The sequence below is a fragment of the Mandrillus leucophaeus genome, unplaced genomic scaffold (assembly GCF_000951045.1).
Source record: "Mandrillus leucophaeus isolate KB7577 unplaced genomic scaffold, Mleu.le_1.0 Scaffold148, whole genome shotgun sequence".
Classification (NCBI taxonomy): domain Eukaryota; kingdom Metazoa; phylum Chordata; class Mammalia; order Primates; family Cercopithecidae; genus Mandrillus; species Mandrillus leucophaeus.
This window is the reverse complement of record NW_012101454.1, coordinates 1,022,491-1,031,888: the sequence shown is the minus strand read 5'-3', so window position 1 is coordinate 1,031,888 and position 9,398 is coordinate 1,022,491. Positions and strand designations below refer to the sequence as shown.

General features: G+C 37.9%; 1 pseudogene; it reads right to left on the bottom strand.

Moving 5' to 3' along the window:
* Window positions 1-5,813: 5,813 nt before the first annotated feature.
* On the bottom strand, window positions 5,814-6,617 carry LOC105535596 (annotated as a pseudogene).
* Between the last annotated feature and the right edge of the window lie 2,781 nt (window positions 6,618-9,398).

Sequence of the window (9,398 nt, the reverse complement as noted above, 5' to 3'; positions counted from 1 at the left end):
AGGAGAGGATCAGAGGATAACAGAGAAGAGGAAAAGCTGAATATAGGGAAGCACCTGGAGGATGAGGAGGAGGAGGACTTAATGGGGGATGAGTCTAGTTTATTTTAGCTTACATTTGCTTAAGTTTGCTTTATTGCTTATTATCTTTGGCCAAAAGAACTTTTAGTGAAGCAATTTTTAATTCAGAATTTAATTTAGAGGTCTTTGCATACCAATTAAGAAATGTTGTCTATTTGGCCAGAGAAATATTATTCCCTTTCTTAAGGCACTTCTCAAATGAACAATTTTGTTCAAGTCAAATGTTCCCCAGAGTGGCCATTGAAGGCCCAAATCATTCTTGGTAAACTTAGACCTTTTAGAGAGGTGCAAAAAATAGGATTATAACATGAGTACATTTAAGAGGGAGTTCTTTCTAGGGAGGAGATTTGAGACACACATGACTCCATGAGAGCTGGCCATGGTCAGTAGAAATGTGATCCTTGGACATCTCATGTTCTGGGTCACTAACCTGAAAAGTGGCTGCCTCCATGCACAGAACTGATAATCTGCACCTCCCTAACTCCCAGACCCTGCAGATTGAAAACCAGAGAACACTTTCTCATCATTAAGCCAAGCTTTTAAGACAAAAAGTCAAGACAAAAGGAGAAACTCATTTTGTTTTTGGTGACCAGAGCAGAATTTGTCAAATGAACACCTGCCCAGTAAGAACCACAAATTAATGGGCCCGTGAGGCCAGCTGGAACAACAGGTTTATTAAGGCTATGCCTGTGTTTACCCTGTGATTCTCCTTATAACAAACAATACTTTCAAACAGCACAACATAGAACAGAAGCACAACAGACAGCAAAACAGAATGACCTGATTCCACCAAGGAAGTTAAACAAATGGGAACAAGTTACAAACTCTGTTTATCGAACTGAATAAATGACTAAGAAACTCAACATAAAGAAAGCCAAGTTTAGACCCACTGCAAACTTACCACATCAGCGTGCGCTCTGTAAGACACGAGTAGTGAGGCACGAGGGGCCTCCTACTGTAGCATCTTCACCTGGTTGATGGCAACAGACAGTGCAGAACGTATTCAGGTGGGGCATCCAGTAAAATTGTGGAAATAAATCAAGACCACTGAGATGAGAATTTAAAAGACTGTTTTTTCAGACCTTGCTATAGACAGGGAAGCAGCCACTATCACTTGCTTTTGGTAGAGACTGCAAGGCAGCTAGGGAAGCCTTATAGTGAAGAAAAAAAAAAAGGGGGAAACCTTCAGGTCTGCTTTGATAGGAAGTTGTTGGCATGGGGAAGCTGGAGGTGGGCTAGCTAGAAGCAGGGCACCCTATGCAACTGAATTGAAAAGCACATTTGGCTTTCTCTGGGTGGTCCTGAGTTGGAAGCTGGGGCAAGAATCAGGGGAAGCTGGTAGTCACTGAACAAGTTTTAGTCATTTTGGGCTGATTGCTGCAGCAATTGTGGGTCAGAGTTGGATTGCATATTTGATCTGGCCATTGTTTGTATTTTCAGTTTTTCAAGGACGGAGGTGACTTTTCTGTAGTCTGAAAATTCTTCACTGAACTGATAGTTGGAGCAAGTGTTGTGGTAAGTAACAAATATAATTTTGGATGGGCTTCTCTGGTCCCCCTGCTTGATAGGTTTCATTTGATCATTGGTCTGAGGATTGCTTTGGAGGTAATTTCATTTTTATAGTCTACTTCTAGTTCTCAACTCCTTTCTTCTTATCCTAGTGAATGACCCTGAACCCTGAAACTGACGCAGGGCTGCAGCAGGTTGCCTTGGCCTTTGCCTGCCTCAAAGTGTTCATTATTCCAAAAAGACTGTTAGAAACCCTTTGAAGTCTGAGTCTTTTTTCTTCTGTTGTTTTTTTAAATTGTCAATAATACTAACACAGTAATTTACACACAGAGGGTGATCAATAAGTGATTCTGACTCTTTTAAAAATGTACCTTATACGCACCAAAGCCCAGAGCTTACTCAGCAACAAACTGGCTCGTTAAAATGGTATCATACCAGGTCATCCTTATTATCTTCCCCCCAAATTATTAAATGTATATGTTGCTGAGCAGGGTGCTTTGCCGATTACTTAAAAATAAAAGAAAATCTATTTTTGATTGTAGGAAAATCTTTAAGAGCCGGAGGCACAGTCAGTTTCAAACTGCTTTTGCACCTGAGCAGAATTATAAGTTACTCTGTCCCAGAGATGAAGAGAGAATTAGGCTGCTCATTACCAAGGTTCCTTATAGTTTCCGCTCCACGGTATCAGGCCTTCCCCAGAACTCACAAATTGCCTGCTGGCATAACAGTTAATGAATAAAAAACCAAGTAAAAGCTCTGAGGTTAAAAATTACTGAGAAGGGCTCAATATAACTTAAATAGGAAGACAAGTACTCCAACATTTACATTTTTAGCCGTGGTTCTCTGGAGTCTTTGAATTTAGTTCTATTTCTGTTCTATAGGGTACCTGATTTGCCCATACTATGTCAGTTAACAACTACCTGTTAGCTTGTTGCAACCCAAGTCTCACTCTTTCTTTACCTTTGTCAAAGATAAAGAAAGTTGGACATAAGTTGAAGTGGTAAGGACAGGTTTTATTCAGTAATACACTATTGCAATAAGGAAAAGAGTTCAATGTGAACTGACCTGAGCTTTGATTTGTGCAGAAGTGAGTGGGTGTTTTAAAGGGGCAGTAAGGAAATAGTGACAGGAGTAGGCCAGCTCTCAATGAAGCTGGGGAAGTGAAAAATTAGAAAAAGTGAAAAGGGGGTTGACCCATGTGAAATCGATCTGGGCTTATTAACTGGTGTTTATTAAAGTTAAGCTCCTACCCTCCCACAGAGACTGGGAGGCGGGGGCTCTATCTTCAGATGTTGGCTAGAGAAAACAGTAAATTCTTTTGACAACCTTGAGTTTTCTAAGGCAGACACTTGAAGAGGGACTGGGGTCATTCTGGGGATTCAGCCTTGAGCTGTTAGCAACTATGTAAGTGTTTATTAAAGCATTTATAGGCCAAGGTTGAGGCCTAGCTGAGAAGACTGCTCAGAGGAGCCTGGCTAGAGTTCCGTCAGGGGAAGGATTTTTGTCACTCTCAATATTATTTTCAGTGTTAAATGAGTTTTCTGATGCCCTCAAGGACAGCTTTTATGTGTAGAAGAAGCCATTTAGAGGTTTACTTAGGTTTCTTTTTAAATGAATGTTTTATTTACTTGATTCTTTCTTAAGCTTTTATTCACCTTCTAGTCTTTAAATTCTTTTTTAAAAATCGAGAAAATTTTTATAACTCCTTTTAAGGAGGATTTTAGGACCTTATTAAATTCCCTTAAACATCTAAGTTTATTAAATTTCCTTTTGCATTTCACATTGTATGTTAAAATGTTCAGTTTTCTTTTCAGCAATATGATTGTCTGACACAGTCTTCCTGAGTACTCTTATTAATCTCACAAATTAAACTTATAAATACCTCAGGTTATCTTAGATTTTTTTCTAGACCATATATGTATTTAGCAAGAATTCAATTTCATATCATAAGCCTAAATCAATTACACAAGTACACTTTAGAAAATTGAATTACACGGCTAATAAGACAAACATTAAAAAAATACTGGCAGATATACAAGATTCCTTAATGCAAAATAATAACACTACAGATTTTATTTTCTTAATTTTTTTACACATACTGCTAATTCTTCCTGAGTGAAAACATCCTTAATCACTAGAGACACTTATGTCATATCAAGAAATTTTTGGAGACATCTTCTGAGTAAAGTGAGGTTCTAGAATGATTCTCCGCTCCACATCCTTTTTTTTTTTTTATTGTGATACAAAATACAAAACATAAACCTTACCACATTCACCATTTCTAAGTGTAGAGTTGAATAGTGTTCCATATATTCAGGTTGTTGTGCAACCAATCTCCAGAACTTGTTCATGTTGTGAAACTGAAACTCTATACCCATTAAACAACAACAGCCCATTTCCCTCCCAATTCCTGGCAATCACCATTCTACTTTGTTTCTGTGAATTCGACTGCTCCAGATACCTCATATAAATGGGATTGTACAGTGTTTGTCTTTTTGTCACTGGCTTATTTCGCTTAGCTTGGTGTCCTCAAGATTCGTCCATGTTTTAGTGTGTATCGGAGTTTCCTTCCTTTTTAAGGCTGACTTTTAGAATGATTTTTTAGTGACAGCAGTAAGTGGCTCAGATTAAGTCTTAATTGTAATTACTATAACTTTAAAAAGGGCCTGTAGAGAGGGTTTCACATAGTTCAAGTCCATGCATTTAAATCACATATTTCATAATATCGTCAATACGCTGCTGGTTCTCTCCTCAGTTAAGATTTTCCCAGTAGGATGCCTCTTGGCTTTTAATACCTCTGACTTCATAAAACATATTTATCTCTCAATACATTATTTGAGGCTGGTGTTTATGTGGGGGAAAATTATATTTATGTCCCCAAAGCTCAATGCAATATTTTTAATCAAAATGATGACAGGAAAAAGCCATGAGATGTGATTCAAATACAATTGACAGACTGACAGAATCAGCATAGAAGCCTTGACAAACATATCAAAGTGTCAGTAGGAGGGATGCAACTCTCATTATGTCCAAGGTATAAAGAGAGGCACTGCAGCATTGTTGCACATAATACAACATTTAGTTATAATAATTTCACATCCTGACATTAAAGTCTGTTATTCATATGCAACTGTTTTTTGTATTTGAAGAAACTGGAGGTTTTCAGTTGCCATTGAGCATATTATACGTTTTGCTGTTTAAAATAATTGGAGTGCTTGCTTCGGCAGTACATATACTAAAATGGGCACGATACAGAGAAGATTAGCAAAATTATCAAATTTTAAAAATAAATAGGCTAGGCATTGTGGCTTACGCCTGTAATAACAACACTGTGGGAGGCCAAGGCAGGCAGATCACGAGGTCAGGAGATTGAGACGAGTCTGGCCAACATGGTGAAACCCCGTCTCTACTGAAAATACAAAAATTAGCCAGGGGTGGTGGCAGGAGCCTGTAATCCCAGCTACTTGGGAGGTTGAGGCACGAGAATCGTTTGAACCCAGGAGGCAGATGTTTCAGTGAGCTGAGATCATGCTACTGCACTGCAGCCTGGGCAACAGAGCGAGACTCCATCTCAATAAGTAAATAAATAAATAAATAAAATGATTGGAAATAGGCTCCTGTTAACAATTTTGCATATAAGTGCAGATTGTCAGAAACAGTTTACTGACATTAAGCAGGAAATGCCTGAATGTGTCTCTTAAAAAAAGCGTGCACCCCCCACCAAGATTGTTGTTACTTTGCTTCGTCATCTTATTTGGATTTTCACTTATTTTTCCCCAAAATATTTAAATATCTTTCTGTCTAGTTTCAAAACCCTTTGTACTTGATCATAGCTTGTATCCTTTTGATATTATTTTCTATTCTATAGCTTGCATTCTTTTTGTATTCAATTCTAGAAGATAGAGTTTTATAGTTTATAATTTATAATTTTTTTCTTGTTTCAATTGTCACTTTATTGCAAGATGGTAGAATTAATTACAAGTTTAAACTATATCTTGCTAATCTTTAGCCAGGCAGCAAGTTTTAATAAAAACAAACCATTTATTCAAAAGTGATCATGGAACAACTCAACATGCAGAGGAAGAAAGATGAGAACCATCTAACTGACCAATAGACTTAATTCTTTCACTATAATGACACTGAAACTTTTCACTTTTAGGAAAAGTAAACTGTAACTTCAGTAGACAGCAATACAGAAAGATTTTGGCACAAAGACTACCTTTCACTTAGTCAGTCAGTTGTTTCAGTTGTCTCAGTTGGGCTGGATACACTGACAGAACTGGCTGTGCTTGAGCCTTCTTTGAGAACAGCTTTAGATTTGCAATGCACTTGGCAACTGTCTCCTTTTCCTGCTGTGCAGAGATCCTCTGGAACATGTGCTTCTCCATCCAGTTGATCATGTGCTCTTGTTCCTTTCGATGCATCATGTTCTACACACAGATATGATAGCCCAGGTAATTCTTTACCTCATATACGCTATGCAGCCATTCCCAGTAAATAACCTCCAAAGCCATAGCAATGTTATTCCTCTGGACATCAAAATAGTAATGGCACTTCCGAACCAATACCTGCAATAACTTCTCCAAATCAATTGTATCCTGGATTTGTTTGATGGAAGCCTGCTTCACCTCTTCTAGTTGGACAATTTTTTGCTCGTTGAGTTTATCAGCTAATTTCCAATAGAGGTACCATATTTTTAAATTCCATAGACGAGTAACCTACTACTGATACTGTAGAGTAGGAGTAATCACATATATTTCTTTGGGTACCGCATACAAGACAAGCCCAGGCTCCAAGCACATAGGGTACTGTTACATAAGTTTTAGAATAAAGAAACTGGAAGAATTTCTCAAGGATCAGCCCAAGACAAACTTTTCCTCCATATTCAGGAAGAGATAGTAGAGGGTAGGACTTGGCTGCCCTGTAAGAAAAGTCCTTGTTGCCTACAATATCCCTGGACCTAGGAGGGCTGTGTTCTTCAGAGAGGGCACTGCTGTGGTGGCAGCAGAAAGTACCCCCTGGGACAGCATGGTCAGTGAAGGTCCAAGCAGTGGTCTTCTAGAATTTAAAATTTTTATAGCTATTAGAAGACATTAAATTAAATTACAGGCATCTTCATGGCTTTATTTAGTTTTTGCACTCTTCTGAGATCTTTCTACTGATGCTTGTGTGTATAGTACCATCATTCTCTGTATATTTGCATTGTCTGTTTATGTTTGCCTCTGCACCTTCTTTGTCAAATTAAAAAGCCTTCGAGATGAGTGACAAAAATGTTTCTAATATTTAATGAGTCAAATTAGGTTTTACTTCTCTGTTTTAATAAATGTAGGCAATGAAATAATGTGTTTCATGCTTCTGTTCAAATTACTTCACTGCATCACTGTTGGCAAAGGAATTCTTGCTGTAGTCCAAAGTAATGAAGTAGCTTATATGAGAAAGTGACCAGAGGGATTCTGTCATCTGTAATCTTTTTTTTTATTATTATTATTTTACCAATCAATCATGTTAGAAGAAAAATCTTCAACTTGTTTGCTTCTTCCAAAGGATCTTAAGGGCAAGCTGTTTAATTTTTTTCAGCATAGATTCTTGAGGAAAAATCTGTAAAACATTAAAAATCAGAAAAAAATTCTTACTGGCCCTAGAAGTTTGAGGAATTTTTGCTAGACATGAAGGGGAACAGGTTAAGGAAAGATACACCAGAAAGTGCCTTCCTTTATGGGCCATGTACAAAGGAATCCTGAAAGAATCAGAGATCCAAACCCTGGCAAAACTTCTAAGTCTAATCTGTTAACAACGAATACCCCCTTTGCAAGGAAATAGAAACAGAAATATTATCAGATAGGTTAAAGGATAATACCATTGTAAGGAAAGGGTACATTCTAATGCACAGATAAAAAAAATTCCTCTGAAATACTAAGTGATGTTTTTATAGGAGATAATCTTAGGTCAATGATACCTTTCAGGTATACCATTGAGGAAGCTGTGGCAGAGGTCACAAAATAAAAAGGTTCTGAGAACTCAGACCACCTGTGCCATCATAACAAAACTGCTCAAGAGAATTCTAGCCCGGGAAAATAAGGCTATAAACTAGTAAATTTTATGGTTTGGTTGGGGAATTTCTGCAAACCAAGTTTGTCCTGGCAAATACTTTGCTCATTTGCATAAACAGCTCCTATTATGATAAGTTTATCCCTTAGGCAAACTGCTTGCTTATCTGTCAAGTTTACTCATCAATACACCTTATTCTGCCACCAATTTCAAATTATTATGTCAAAATTGTACTTGTCACAATCAGTTACCTGCCATGAAAGACTTGCCCTAAATCTCATAAGCTCAAGCCCCCTAAACCCTATAAATAATATTCCTTAAACTCTCCCTTTTGAGCCACGACTAAGACTTTAAATGTCGTGCTCTACCTTATTACAGTAAGTCTAATAAACTTAGCTTTGTTTGATCAATAGGTTTTTCAGATGATCTTTTAGGGAATTGACTGTTGATGATCCTAGAGGTCCCAAGCTGTAATTGAAACACCGTCCCTGCCATGGCTCAAGGCTTGTAGGTTGGAAATCATACATAACCTTGAAGCTTCCTGAGTCTTATGTTCAGGGGTCTCTCCTGCTGCAGTGATGAGGTAGGTCCTCCACTGGGGCTCAGGTCCAATATGTTTATTTGAAGCCCTGTAATACTGAGTTTATTTTGTGTGCTGGGAAAGAGAATTCCTCTCTCGGGAATCCTTTTATTATCTGATCAGATTTGAGAACTCATATTTGGTGGGGAAACTTCCTGATTAATTCCACAATGTTTTGGCCCTTGTTCTGTTCTTGTTTCTTTTTGTTGTGAGTCCCTAGGAGAAAATTATAAGATGAAAAAGGATTATCATTGGTTCAATAAGTGTGTCTCTCAGTGCACCCCCCAAGGCTGACAAGTCCAGAAGATCTCATCAGACCAGTGTCCTTATAGAAAAAAATTTTGCCTTGGACCAACCTTCAACCTAATAAGAACATTCCTCAGGCTTGCCGTTGTTTCTTTGATAACTACTTAATTTAATGTCTTTTACTTGGAGCTGTTGATTTTTTTCTAGACTGCCAGACTTGGTGATTGACCAGATTCTTACCTAGCATTGTAGTTGTCATTGTTTGTTTTTGTCTTTGCTTTTTTTTGTTCATTTGTTTTTTGACACTCTGGGCCAAACATGCATTTACTCCTGGCTTAATTTCACAAATTACTGTGGTCACATTGGGGAATTTTTGACATGAACAATATGAATTATTTGAGTGATAAACTAGAATAAATGGGGAAAAACACTTTGGGAGGAGATTCTCTGGTTTGTCTGTTCAAATGAGAGATCACTTTTTTAACATAAGAGGTTTCTGCCACCCCCTACCTTCCCTCTAAGGTTTCCTACTTAGATGATGATTAAGTACCTTTTTTTTTTAACTTTTAAGTTCAGTGGTATATGCGCAGGTTTGTTATATGGGTAACCTTCTGTCATGGGGGTATGTTGCACAGATTATTTAGTCACCTAGGGATTAAGCCTAATACCCATTAGTTATTTTTCCTGATCCTCTCCTTCCTCCCACCCTCCACCCTCCAGCAGGTCCCAGTGTGTGTTGTTCCCCTCTATGTGTCCATGTGTTCTCATCATTTAGCTCCCACTTGTTGGTGAGAACATGTTGTATTTGGTTTTCTGTTCCTGCGTTAGTTTACTAAGGATAGTGACCTCCGCTCCATCCATGTTCCTGCAAAGGACATGATCTCATACTTTTTATGGCTGCATAGTATTCTATGGTGTATATGTACCACATTTTCTT